General features: G+C 34.0%; 1 protein-coding gene across 3 annotated transcripts in view; it reads right to left on the bottom strand.

Moving 5' to 3' along the window:
• Nucleotides 1-13,502, bottom strand: part of LOC125666234 (uncharacterized) — a 249,059-nt gene that overhangs the window by 184,475 nt on the left and 51,082 nt on the right. The gene's annotated exons all lie outside the window — the stretch shown is intronic.

Here is a 13,502-nt window from a genome sequence, read left to right as displayed (position 1 = left end):
ATCACAAAGAATGCACATATGGAATAAGAGGGCCTTATCATTCACCATTCAGAAGTTATGAACAAAGTTAGAAATGTGGAGAGACAGACATCCAGAGAGAAAAAAAAACAATGCCCCCCCCCCCCCACCCACACACACACACACTTTGGTAAAAAAGACATGACACATTGAGTTCACACAACTTGGTAACATTTGCATTAGGATATGATTTAGTTTGAATCTGCTATTCCTGAAAATACTGTTTAAATAAATTTTCTGCATATTCCAATGTAAAGCTTTGATTTCCTTTTTTGGACCCACCCTACCACAAGGGCCCCTAACTTGAACAAACTTAACTGAATTCTGTTTTGGAATGACTATTTTAAAAGATATTTCTACTTCTGATGAGGGGGGGGGGTTGAACTGACCAACATGTTCACTACCATGGGATGCTTGAAAATCAATATGACTAGCCATTGCACTATTGTTTTCGAGGATAATACTTTTACAGATTTTCCCTTTATATTCGCATTTAAAACTGTGATTCTTAATTGTAGCCCTACGCTACACCTTAGAACATGACTAACTCGATGGTTCTTTTGGAAATATATCCTGTATTAACAGTATATAGCCCCAAGTAAAACTTAATTTCCTGTAGTTGTGTAGGCACCAAATTTATGGGCCGGGAATGTTGGGGGAAGTGTAACAACTAGATATTTTCAGAAAAGGTGTTCCAAAGAATTCCTTTCTTTAAAAGCACGAGAGAATTACACCGTGAGGGCTGGTGAAATTTAGAGACATGTTAATCCAATCCGGCGATGAACGAATTAAGTGGGGGGGAGGGGTGTCATTAAAGGGGCGTGTCAACGATTTGAGCTGATTTTTTTAAAATTGTATTTTTTTCATTTTTAGTGTTTACAATGCTTAACTAACTTGAAAATGTTTCTATTTTACATAACCAAAATTTGACTATCATTTGTTGAGTTACAAGTGAGATACATCCCAGACACATAAGTTCTTGTCAGATTATTTCACACAAAACAACACATTTTCTGTATTTCATTACATGTATTTTGGAAGCCAACACAACAGGAATATACAACTTGGTAACTAATTTAAAATGAGTCTCGCTTGGGTTTTTGCACACCTCACTCATGGTTAAACTTAACCTTGTTTGAGTATGAAATTATCCCCTTACAATGTAAAATTCCCTGAGTTAGGACTTTCTAGATCTTGTTAGAGCCATTGGGTATTGAAGACTTTAAAGCAATGATACATGATAACATAAAAAAGGGTATCAGTCATCCAGAAAGCATATTGCACCTACTGCAAAACATATGTAAATATTTAATTCAAAACACAATTATAGAAAGTTGAAAGTTTGTAGTCAAAACCCTTTATATTATCATTTGAGTTTTCATGATCACACAGAGGAGCTTCATATTAAAGACATATACAGTCCTGATTGGTATTTAAAAATGACTACACACAACAAAAAGTTTTTTTAAAAATAAGGAAATTATGTCGTTCGCACGATATAATAAGTCGTGCGAACGAGAAAATAAGTCATGCGAACGAGATAATTATCTCGTGTAAACGAGATATTATGCCATGCAAACGAGATATTATGTCGTGCGAACGAGATAATATCTCGTGCAAACGACATAATATTTCCCAAAATAAGAAGTAAAAAAAAATTGCATGTCCTAAATATACCACCGTATAATTCTTTATTAGAACATTTAATGTTCATGGTAACAGACACCAGTCCCGCAAAAACGCAGGCGACTTCTCCAAACTTATATAATGGGTCGGCCAATTATAATAATAAAGTCAATAAAACTCCATTTCCGCAGAAAAAAAAATGTGTTTATTCATTAATAAGAACTCGCATATCAGTTTTACTTTTCCTCCATTCCCAGAATGTCAAGGTACCCGCCACACAAATAGGGAGGGTGCATAATCACAAAACTTTGGCATTGTGAAGATGATTTTCTTCCGACTGTGCATAAGCCGTACCTTGCTCTTTGAAGCGGTATTTACTAAAACCTACTTGGGTCATTTGAAACAAAAGGAAATATTTTAAAAGGTGTAATAATGCGATAGAAAGGTGTAATAACGCGAATCTTAGACGTAGCAACGCAAAATAAAGGTATTATAACGAAAAGAAAGGCGTGGTAACGCGAAAAAAGGCGTAATACATGTCACACGGATTTAAAAGACACAATAAAGCAAATTAAAGGTGTAAGAAAGCGAAGTTTAACACAGCCGCCCACTGACGTTTTTTTTTTCAAATTTAAAGTAAATCGTAATTTCTTGTTTAGAAAAATAGTAAACGATAGAAGAATAAATAATTTCACTCACTCTCAGCACAGACACTTGTTTCTGTATGACCTCAGAGGTCGTAAGTTATTTACAGAAACAAGTGTCTGTGACTCTCGGAAAAATAAAAAGACAAAATGTGTTTATCTATTGAATTACTTTTATTAGGGGAACTTTTTTTTTTACACATTTTCCAAAAATTCTTAAAATTTGAACAATTTTATCAATTTCATCTTATCAAAAAATGATAGAGAATAGTAAACATGAGTGCATAGGAGACATATTTCTTGTCCTATAAAATCTTTAAACTCTAGGGGCTTTCAGGGAATTCGCCTCGTTGATCCCCAGACCCCCTGTCTCAAAAAATTGCACCCCCTAACAGCAATTCCTGGATCCTGGATCCGCCCCTGATATAAATTTAATAGTTGTAGAACAACCATATTCATCCAGTTTTACCATTCAGCATTTGATTTCTGTCATCTATACATTTGGATTAAAATGCATTGATTTGATCTACATTAAATAAATTCTAATTATGTACATGCCGGGGGTACATGAATCTGTACTTATGTATCTGTATACACGGTGACGTCATGCATGTTGTTGGTCACGGTGTCAAAACGTACTAAATCATTACGGTAGTATTCACGCTGTTTTATATAAATAAAAACACGTTACATAAGTTATAGTGTATTTGAATATAAAAAATAAAACATACAGCGCCCCATGATTTATATTTACCAGGTAACTTACTTTTGCGGGTCAGGGGGCATTTTGAAGAACAGTCATTTGCAGGCAGATCGTTGAATGGCTCCACCTTAGTCACGTGTACCACTAATTGAATGTTTTGTTTTAAATAAAGGACAACTCAGCGTCCTGTGAGATATCCAGTAGATCAGTTACACGTAAACAATGTCTTGTACAAACTTTTCAATGACTCTTCCGCATTCCCCAGTTCACGATAATGGCGGCTGCTTGGGTAGTTTTAGTAGGTCATTGATCCGCAACCAGGTGTGTAACTGTGTCGTGTAATCGACTGAACTCACTGAAGCGTGAGTGTGCCTATTACAATTCCATTTAAACGCCACATTTAGATTTCATAACATTGCAGATCTATACAGTTTTAAATTTATCAGAAATTTCATTTCGGTTTTTGCTAAAGACTTTGTCTGTATAGAATAATTTTGGAAAATATCATGTTTTGCAGCGGGTGTCTTGCTTTTATTTCGTGTCATTTGGGTTTTTCCATGGGTTGATAGCGGTCTTTTCCAATCAAGTCGAGAAATAAAGCAATGTTCCACGAGATCCTAGTGTCGATCCTTCAAGATTGAATATATATATTAAATACATTGATTATTAAAACACAAATATGTAGATAATAATCACAATATATGGGTGGATCCAGGAATTGTCACAGGGGAGCAATGGATGCAGAAGACACAAATACTCTATAGAACCAGGAACGCTATGAGGTTTCTGGGTTTTTTTTAGAATGAAAGCACAGCGTAATTTATGGTGGTATATTTAGGATATGTGTATAACTTGTATATTCCATGCAAATTCCGAGGGTCTTTGTCACAATACTTAGCTAATCCGTGTAACTGAAATTAACAGAATTGTTTGACTTATTGCTGAAAGCATGACATCGAGTCGGTTCACGATAGACTTGATCGAGATCTGCTACCACGCTGACCCAATATGTTAGAAGTCAAATAACAAATACACGCTGACCCAATATGTTAGAAGTCAAATAACAAATACACGCTGACTCAATATGTTAGAAGTCAAACAACAAATTCAAGCGACCCGACCAAATCTGCTACAAAGCTGACCCAATATGTTAGAAGTCAAATAACAAATACACGGTGACCCAATATGTTAGAAGTCAAACAACAAATACACGCTGACACAATATGTTAGAAGTCAAACAACAGATAAACGCTGACCCAATATGTTAGAAATCAAACGACAGATAAACGCTGACCCAATATGTTAGAAGTCAAACAGCAAATACACGCGACCCCCACTAGTTCTATCCTGGCGAAAAAAAACCTTCGAATCTGCATATACAACTTATACATAGATCACTGTATCATCTATACATGTAATATACAACTTATACATAGATCACTGTATCATCTATACATGTAATATACAACTTATACATAGATCACTGTATTATCCATACATGTAATATACAACTTATACATATATCACTGTATAATATATACATGTAATATACAACTTATACATAGATCACTGTATCATCTATACATGTAATATACAACTTATACATAGATCACTGTTTTATCTATACATGTAATATACAACTTATACATAGATCACTGTATCATCTATACATGTAATATACAACTTATACATAGATCACTGTATCATCTATACATGTAATATACAACTTATACATAGATCACTGTATTATCTCTACATGTAATATACAACTTATACATAGATCACTGTATTATCTATACACGTAATATACAACTTATACATAGATCACTGTATCATCTATACATGTAATATACAACTTATACATAGATCACTGTATTATCTATACATGTAATATACAACTTATACATAGATCACTGTATTATCTATACATGTAATATACAACTTATACATAGATCACTGTATCATCTATACATGTAATATACAACTTATACATAGATCACTGTATCATCTATACATGTAATATACAACTTATACATAGATCACTGTATCATCTATACATGTAATATACAACTTATGCATATATCACTGTATCAGCTATGCATGTAATATACAACTTATACATAGATCACTGTATCATCTATACATGTAATATACAACTTATACATAGATCACTGTATCATATATACATGTAATATACAACTTATACATAGATCACTGTTTTATCTATACATGTAATATACAACTTATACATAGATCACTGTATTATCTATGCATGTAATATACAACGTATACATAGATCACTGTTTTATCTATACATGTAATATACAACTTATACATAGATCAATGAATCATCTATACATGTAATATACAACTTATACATAGCTCACTGAATCATCTATACATGTAATATACAACTTATACATAGATCACTGTATTATCCATACATGTAATATACAACTTATACATAGATCACTGTATCATCGACACATGTAATATACAACTTATACATAAATCACTGTATCATCTGTACATGTAATATACAACTTATACATAGATCAATGAATCATCTATACATGTAATATACAACTTATACATAGATCACTGTATCATCTATACATGTAATATACAACTTATACATAGATCACTGTATTATCTATACATGTAATATACAACTTATACATAGATCACTGTATTATCTATACATGTAATATACAACTTATACATAGATCAATGAATCATCCATACATGTAATATACAACTTATACATAGATCACTGTATTATCTATACATGCAATATACAACTTATACATATATCAATGAATCATCCATACATGTAATATACAACTTATACATAGATCACTGTATTATCTATACATATAATATACAACTTATACATAGATCACTGTATTATCTATACATGTAATATACAACTGATACATAGATCACTGTATCATCTATACATGTAATATACAACTTATACATAGATCACTGTATCATCTATACATGTAATATACAACTTATACATAGATCACTGTATTATCTATACATATAATATACAACTTATACATAGATCAATGAATCATCCATACAGACTTGTGTGTTTTGTTTAAATTATGTATCTATATGTATTAAATTAATTGTGACCTTCATGTTGAGAGAGGGCTAAAATAGACTATGCCTGCTGCCGGATCCCATTCACTTACTTGTGTATAACAAATTATTAACTAAAATAAACAGTCCTGGTAAACATTTTTTGTTCGCTGAATGACGAAGCTGCCAAATTTCAGAGCCTCGTACTAACATTACTTACATTAATATGAAAGGGGACGAGCTGCATGTTGACTTGTCCAACATTCAAAAAGAAAACAATAGCAACATAACATTGTGCCTTTGTCAGAACTTCAAAACCCTAAATCTCGTACATGTGGTGGGTGGGGCGGGGGAGAATTAACTCAAGCAGCCTCATCCCCTGATGATTTGTGAAGTGGATTGGTCGCTACATGAATTAGATTCGTGGCTTTCAGCATAAATATTGCATGCATTGTACGTGATCAAAATTGGTGGGGGACCAAATACATTTTTAATATCGTTGTCAACAATAGTGGGAGGGACCCCTCGTTTCTGCAATCAATATGGAAGGATGAAAACATCGGTCAATGACAAAAAAAAACACCAAAACATGATTCTTTTTTATAACAAAACTTACCTTGGTGATTTGCATTACATTTGTTTTATATTTGCTATCGATCATCAACACTAATTTAATTTTTATATTGAATCATTTTTTTTTTTATTTAGATGCATGATGTAATGAAGGCACTACTGAATCTAAAACATCGCGAGAGAGAGAGAGAGAGAGAGAGAGAGAGAGAGAGAGAGAGAGAGAGAGAGATCACATCGGCAATTATTGAATACCTCAAACTCTTACAAATAGTGTTACAAAATCCTACAGGGGTATCCTATATACCCTTAATGACGCATAGTTAGTTGTGTTGTCAATTGTTAATCTATAAAACTGATGAGTTAGCAACGAGTAACAATGAATGTGCATGTACAGTAATTTTGCAACTTATCTCCATCTCCATGCATATTGTATAGGCATGAACTCAGCTTCCCGTGAGGCCGTGACCGAATTTCAATCATTGAAGCACGCGGACCTCGTGTATTACAATCAAGTTTTAAGTAGTCCAATTCAATTTAATTCCCCATAATATTTGACTGATTGATATTCATCTAAACTTGTAAATCAGATTTTACTTCTGTATTATCACTGTATTATCTATACATGTAATATACAGATTTTACAACTCTTCTGTGTAGAACTAAGCACGTTTCCGATGATTGACTTCTTTATCTGTATACAAAGTTGAACACGTTACATGTATAGTCAAAATTCATTCATAATATGATTTTTTGAGAAATAAAAAAAAAATCATTCTGGTAATCAAGATGAAAAATGTGATGAAGCTTTGAAGCTGACTGCATCATTTACTGACAGTTTCAAAAACAATTACACACGGGGAAAGTCTATGAACAATATTAACTTACCGCTATTACTTAATCAAAAAGTTAAGATTTTAAAATCCCGCTAATAGGTTCATTTCCATCGTCTAACATAAAATCGAGGTTTCAATATCATTTCCCTAAGATCCTATACAGACACGGTGTGACACGGGGGATATTAGGGACTAACTCCTTAGATAAGGCGAACTTATTGTGTATTTGAAATGTTATACGGACAGAAAGTCACAGGACAAAAAGTCACAGGACAAACATTTACAGGACAAAAAGTCACAAAATCCGTAGGACAAAAAGTCACAGGACAAAAAGTCACAATGATCACTTTGGATCACATAGGATAAAAAGTCACAGGACAAAACGTCGCTGGACACGTCACAAAATCGGCAGGAAAAGTCACAGAAATTACTTAGCAAATGAGACCCCATCTATACCTTTAAGTTAACAATAACAGGTGGTACCCAAATGCTCACTAAAGCTTCTGTTCAGACACCAGCATTTCCTACAGTGAATGGGGGATAGAAGGGAATACATGTCATAATTCTTATTAGTGTTTTATTTTGCCACATTTAGCACTTTCAGTTCATTATTAGATAATAAGAAAGGAAAAATCATAAACTTGTTTATATAGCAATTATTATATGACAGTTCACTAACTTCTTATTTTGAAAATAATCTGGAGTGAAAGGAAGCCAACAATAATTCTACCATCAGATTTTGTTTTGACAAGCATAACTATGTAGTGTACTAAACCAAATGATCATAAAGCTTATTTTTATTTTATCTCAAGAAAAACTTTCTCTCTTTAAAAATCAAAATAATATTTTACAATAAATATGATAAAAGCAATAACAATTTTGTAATCATTATCAAAATCTCATAGAAATTATAAATTTTGCATAAATATTTTCTTAAACTTTACAAAAAGAACATATATGTTTTCAAATTTATATGAAAAATCAATATTTTTATTTTCCTATCAACTGTGACTTTTTCTCCTGTGATATTTTGTTCTACTTTCATAAAAATTTTAATTGTGACTTTTTATCTTGTGTTCTTATAAAACTGTGACTTTTTGTGGCAGTTTGTCCTACTTTCACAAAATTTGTTATTGTGACTTTTTGTCCATGGTAATTTTGTCCGTGACTTTTTGTCTATGACTTTTTGTCCTGTGACTTTCTGTCCTACATTCTTTGAAATACACATACACCGTGCCACACCGTGTCCACGGCGTAATATGGACCATTTTACACCGTGTCTTTTCCACCGTGCGACTGGGAATACTCGTGACCTGTATTGTAGGTGTGCATGTGTAGTCGTTGGACATTCTGTCACTACTATTGATAAGGCGAACTTCTTGTGTATTTGAAATACACATACACCGTGCCACACCGTGCCCACGATGTAATATAGACCATTTTACACCGTGTCTTTTCCACCATGCGTCGGGGAATACTCGTGACCTGTATTGTAAGTCCAAAATTTTTATTTTTGGTAAACATACTTCCACTACCAACCCTGTTTTTAAACGTAACCATAGAATTCTATAAATATGTAGTTGATAGTGGTATGTTCTACAAAACTTTCTATTACAACAGTCATTAGTTTCATCGCATTAAACTTTATATTACAACAGTCCTTAGTTTCATCACATGAAACTTTATATTACAACAGTCCTTAGTTTCATCACATAAAACAAAACTTTATATTACAATAGTCCTTAGTTTCATCACATAAAACAAAAGTTTATATTACAACAGTCCTTAGTTTCATCACATAAAAGTTTATATTACAACAGTCCTTAGTTTCATCACATAAAACTTTATATTACAACAGTCCTTAGTTTCATCACGTAAAACAAAGCTTTCTATTACAACAGTCCTTGGCTCTATTACATAAAACTTTCTATTACAACATAAACACTGCCTTATTATACGACAGAACACCTCAAAGCTCGGGTTTTCAAGATTTACATCAGGGAACTCAACATGGTGAAGTTACTAGCACATACACTCAGTCAAGTAAAGATCGCGTTATTCTACGACTTAACAATACCTCACACTTCAGTGGACATATTTACGAATCTATCTTAGCACGAAGTAACATCTTAAGATATGTTTAGGACACTTTATTTACGTAAGCAAACACAACACAGTCGCGTTACTATATCACACACTCACGCAGAGAAAGCATCACACACTAGAGATCAGTAAGCATTGCGTTACTCTTATAACTAACAACGTCTCACACTTTTATTTTTTCATTATTTACACAAGATAACACAACATCGTTGCGTCATCCATTCACGTACTTTAAATCAACATAGCGTTATTCTATGACTTAAGGTGGGTCCATAGTCCTGGATTTTTGGGGTTTAGGTAGCTTTTTTTTTTTGGAATCAATAAATTAACATTCAGAGTAACGATAAAAGGGAAAACAGTTAAGGATTTCCATATCAATTTTCATTACATACACCACTAAAGCCATGTACCCCGATGTAGGTTTTTATGAAATTCATTGGACACAGTTATTTGTTGCTATTTTAATATAAAAACAACAAAATATTTTTTTAAATTGCATTTATTTATCGGGAAACATGTCAATAACTAAAACACATGTCATTTTCAATATGCTCGTCAAGTTTTAGAATAATATGTGCAAAATTAATGAATTAGCATTATTCTCCAGAATGTTAAAAAAGAAACAAATGTGGACGCATTTTCCTTATAGCATGGTTTACATATCATTTTTTCTGTTTATATTAGTAGAGGTACATCTGTTATAGTTATTTATGGGGGAAAATCCATACCTTTCCTTAATAATTTCAAATTTATAGCTTCCAGATTATGTATACCCCATGAAAAACTGAAGTCTGCCACATTACAGCTGAGCTATTCAAAATCACTCGGAATTAAAATTTTATGTAATTTCATGAAAAAACAGAGATAGTGATTCCGTATCACCTTGGTAAAATGTTTGTCAAAAACAAAGGAAATATATCACATAATGCACTTGATAAATAATTTAATCAAAACAGAGTTATTGTCTTTGGGTTCAATAGTTTGAAACATATCATTAACTATTCAAATATAACAAAGACTTTTGAAATATTTTATGGCTAACCAGATATTTTGCAATAACTATTGAAACAGATTCCAACAAAATGTATGTTCCTGTCATTAAGTCATTGACTTTGCAAAATCCTATGACTTCACATGAGTGTGGAAGTACGTGAACAATATTTCACATTTCATGTTTCTCGTTATTTACGTTAGAGAACAACTGATAACCCGACGAAGTCAAGCTAAAGTTTCTACAAACTAACAACATGTCGTGGGTCTAACAATAACATTATAATATTTATCATCAACACACAGTCAGGTCCTCGTAACAGCATACATTATAAACGTCATCAGACTAGCAATAACGTGATTTGATAACCAACTTTAAGTCACGTTGACGCAAATGCAAACAAAACTGAAATAGCATTGAATCATAGCCATCATGAACTGCAACTCCAAGTACACATAACATGTTGTTGATCTAACAAACATGAAATTATAACCAACGCTGAGGCATATACGTAAACACAGAATGTACACAGAGCGTCGTCGGTCGTACAATAACATGAAGTGATAACCAACATGAACTCGTGTAAGTGCAGCTACAGACCACAAGTCGTTGGTTTAACGAACACCAGTCTATGCTAAACACAAACACATGCTGACACAGCTACAAACGAGGTGTAACGAACATCAATCTATGATAAACACAACACATGCTGACACAGCTACACACGAGGTGTAACGAACACCAGTCTATGATAAACACATGCTGACACAGCTACACACGAGGTGTAACGAACACCAGTCTATGATAAACACAACACATGCTGACACAGCTACACACGAGGTGTAACGAACACCAGTCTATGATAAACACACACACATGCTGACACAGCTACACACGAGGTGTAACGAACATCAGTTTATGATAAACACATGCTGACACAGCTACACACGAGGTGTAACGAACACCAGTCTATGATAAACACATGCTGACACAGCTACACACGAAGTGTAACGAACACCAGTCTATGATAAACACATGCTGACACAGCTACACACGAGGTGTAACGAACACCAGTCTATGGTAAACACGAACACATGCTGACACAGCTACACACAAAACACATTCACGCTACAACACAGCTACACACAAAACACATCCACACTATAACACAGTTACAGACAAAACACATCCACACTATAACACAGCTACACACAAAACACATCCACACTACAACACAGCTACACACAAAACACAGCCACACTACAACACAGTTACACACAAAACACATTCACACTACAACACAGTTACACACAAAACACATCCACACTATAACACAGCTACACATAAAACACATTCACACTATAGCACTGCTATCCACCAAAAACATTCCTTCTAACGCAGCTACATACAAAACACATTCTCAACCTCACACATTCTCGTTTAAGATATCATGTCGTTGGTCTAACAATAACATAAAACCAAATCGCTGACAGGCTATTAAGGAAACTACATACCTCATGATTTATTGTTATTAAACAAAGCACGTCAAACACAACTGAACAAAACATGCAGTAGCTTATTTAAATAAAGAGTTCGTCATTAAGGTGACATAATAAGTTTTGGGCACAAATTCCTATAACAAGCTGACATAGCCATGTATTTTTAACACACTGTTGGGCTGACATAGCTATGTATTATCAACACACTGTTGGGCTGACATAGCCATGTATTCTTAACACACTGTTGGGCTGACATAGCCATGTATTCTTAACACACTGTTGGGCTGACATAGCCATGTATTATCAACACACTGTTGGGCTGACATAGCCATGTATTATCAACACACTGTTGGGCTGACATAGCCATGTATTATCAACACACTGTTGGGCTGACATAGCCATGTATTCTCAACACACTGTTGGGCTGACATAGCCATGTATTATCAACACACTGTTGGGCTGACATAGTCATGTATTATCAACACACTGTTGGGCTGACATAGTTATGTATTCTTAACACACTGTTGGGCTGACATAACCATGTATTCTCAACACACTGTTGGGCTGACATAGCCATGTATTATCAACACACTGTTGGGCTGACATAGCCATGTATTATCAACACACTGTTGGGCTGACATAGTCATGTATTATCAACACACTGTTGGGCTGACATAGTCATGTATTATCAACACACTGTTGGGCTGACATAGTCATGTATTATCAACACACTGATGGGCTGACATAGTCATGTATTATCAACACACTGTTGGGCTGACATAGTCATGTATTCTCAACACACTGTTGGGCTGATATCACGTACATAAAATACATGACGTCTTCGTGAATTCAGATCTGATGTAGGAATAATGACAAAAATTAAAGAACGCCCCGTTATGAGATTCACAGCCAGTCGTGCATCAGAGCGTAACTGTACCAGCGCACAGTTATTTATTAAATAAAAAAATGTTGAGTCGCGATGACTCAGAACAATTAATGGTATATTTATCATGTAATACATAATTCGCAGTTGCGTAAAACAAATAACACACAGCACTATAACGCAAATCAACAAAGTACACTGGCTGTCGTTATGTTGTTTGATGTTCCAGAAATCAACAAAGTACACTGGCTGTCGTTATGCTGTTTGATGTTCCAGAAATCAACAAAGTACACTGGCTGTCGATATGCTGTTTGATGTTCCAGAAATCAACAAAGTACACTGGCTGTCGTTATGCTGTTTGATGTTCCAGAAATCAACAAAGTACACTGGCTGTCGTTATGCTGTTTGGTGTTCCAGAAATCAACAAAGTATACTGGCTGTCGTTATGCTGTTTGATGTTCCAGAAATCAACAAAGTACACTGGCTGCCGTTATGTTGTTTGATGTTCCAGTACATTGTGAGACAACATGAAAACAGAC

This window comes from Ostrea edulis, chromosome 10, assembly GCF_947568905.1.
Source record: "Ostrea edulis chromosome 10, xbOstEdul1.1, whole genome shotgun sequence".
NCBI classification, from domain to species: domain Eukaryota; kingdom Metazoa; phylum Mollusca; class Bivalvia; order Ostreida; family Ostreidae; genus Ostrea; species Ostrea edulis.
The sequence above is the reverse complement of the archived record's forward strand: the minus strand, read 5'-3'. Positions and strand labels throughout refer to the sequence as shown.